The sequence below is a fragment of the Lepisosteus oculatus genome, unplaced genomic scaffold (genome assembly GCF_040954835.1).
Source record: "Lepisosteus oculatus isolate fLepOcu1 unplaced genomic scaffold, fLepOcu1.hap2 HAP2_SCAFFOLD_112, whole genome shotgun sequence".
Classification (NCBI taxonomy): Eukaryota; Metazoa; Chordata; class Actinopteri; order Semionotiformes; family Lepisosteidae; genus Lepisosteus; species Lepisosteus oculatus.
Window position 1 is genome coordinate 232,236 of NW_027167663.1, and position 2,050 is coordinate 234,285.

Below are 2,050 nucleotides of genomic sequence, written 5' to 3' on the forward strand. Positions count from 1 at the left end.
TTGGCTACAATTAATAATTGTCCCCGTAAATGCCCAAACTCTACAGAACTGGTGCCTCGTGAGAGCACACTACACCAGCTTCCGCGGGCTTGCAATACAATCGGCGAAAGCGAAAGCGAGAGCAAGGTGTTTAAAGACAGATTTTGTCGTGGTGACATCATGGTAGAAAGAAACGAACTTGTTACGTCTCAACAGAAACGCTCTTTAGCTCTTTCGGCTTTATGCAGAGAACAGCGTCTGTCGAGATCACTTTTGAGTCAGCGGGAAACGCCCTGTGCTGTCAGTTTGATTTCATATTGCTCGTAGCGGCGCCCGGCTTTTGTCTGTCAAACGTTAGGTTGCGCTCCTTCATGCTGCATCGTCGGCATGAGTGGAGCTTTTTAAACGTCTGTACTTACTGCGCCCCATAAGAAATCGTTTGTCCCCGTTCAAAAGAGATTGTGCGATGTCCTGCAGCGTTCGCAAAGCAAACCTTTGACAGTTTGAAAAGAGGAATTTATTCTGCTTCCTGTGCGTGCAGTAGTTACAAAGTTGAACGTCTTTACACGATCTGCTGCAGTTTTCAGTGGGCGGGCTTTGTCAGATGGCTTGGAAAAACGCACTGTGTTTCGGCTCGGGAAACATCATGAGCAGCTATACTGTGTATAGCTGACTTTTAACGCATACAGAATTCATTAGAAATCATTGATTTCTCCAATTAACAAGGGTCCCTTAAAGGATGAGTCAAAGTAACGTTTAATCGGATTAGTTTCCTTAGAGCTGGTTCAGAGTTTGCTCAAGAGTGTACCTTTCACAGATGCGCAAAGAAGAATGTTGGGGGTGCACGCTTCAAGGCGCCTTACAGCTATAGGGAGCGATTCGAGATGATTCGTGGCGTGTGCTCGTTCCCATATACCGTACGCCCCGGGGTGCAGTGCTAAGATGACGTACAATACCGCTTGGGCACGTAACGGCGTTATATGCAAGTGCGGGACGTGAGGGTTTTCGTTTGTTCGTTTTGTTTTGCTCTGCTTTGCTTTGTTTTGCTTTCCATCGCGTTGGTAAGAGCGTAAATAAAAAGGCGATTCCTGCGTCTACCACTAATGTAAGAGCTATTTCAAGTGCGACGTGGTGCGGCTTTTCAAATGCTTGTGGGCATTTCTCTGTTGTTGATTCTTTTTTTGTGTGTAACAAAGTGGCATTTTCATGTCCGGACGGGGAGACTTTATCATTCCGACATGAAGCCACCCTTAAGTCCTCTGAGGCGTGTCTGTCTGCAAGGCTTGTATTTTGGAAATGTTTTTTTGAAACGGAGAACGACTTTGAAATAGGCTTCCGCCGGCGCCTCGCGATCCAGGTAAGATTGTATCAAAAACGCAGCCGCGGCGGGGCTTGCTGTAGTCGTGGCCGAGTGGTTAAGGCGATGGACTAGAAATCAATTGGGGTCTCCCCGCGCAGGTTCGAATCCTGCCGACTACGTTGTCCACCTCCTGTCGTTGTGTTCCGGCGCAAGCAAAGAAACGTGCCTCTTTGCTGTTCCTGGTGGTTTTAAAACGCCAAATCGCTTGTACCCGCTGCCTTGGAAATAAATTCTTCAGCGTCTGCGAATGGCATTTTGCAGCTGGAAGCAGATGTCGACGCTTTTTGCACAGAGCACCAAAAAAGCGTCTTTTTTGAAGGCCCAGGCACTGAGCATTGGTGGTTCAGTGGTCGAATTCTTGCCTGCCCCGCTGGAGGCTCGGGTTCGATTCCCAGCCAATGCAGTGGCTTTTGCAGCGAGCGGCTCCATCACTTGCATCCCCTTGCAACTCGCAACTGAAAACCCACTGAAGCTAAGCAGGTGTGAGCCAGGTCAGTACCCGGATGAGGGTGAGCTACAGGGAAAAACAAAGCTTCCAGCTGGAAGCGGTGTTAATGGTGCCGGCGGGGGGGCGCTCACCCTGAGGTCTGTGCGGGTCCTAATGCCCCAGTATAGTGACGGATATGCTGTGTTGTAAAAGGGCGCTGTCTTTTGGATGAGATGTAAAACCGAGGTCACAGCGCTCTGTGGTCATTAAAAATGACCACCAAA

General features: G+C 49.0%; 1 non-coding gene across 1 annotated transcript; it reads left to right on the forward strand.

Annotated features, from left to right (window-relative positions):
- The first annotated feature begins 1,376 nt into the window (after window positions 1-1,376).
- On the forward strand, window positions 1,377-1,458 carry trnas-aga (transfer RNA serine (anticodon AGA)). Its single transcript has one exon. It is a non-coding gene; the product is annotated as a tRNA-Ser (tRNA).
- Window positions 1,459-2,050: the final 592 nt, after the last annotated feature.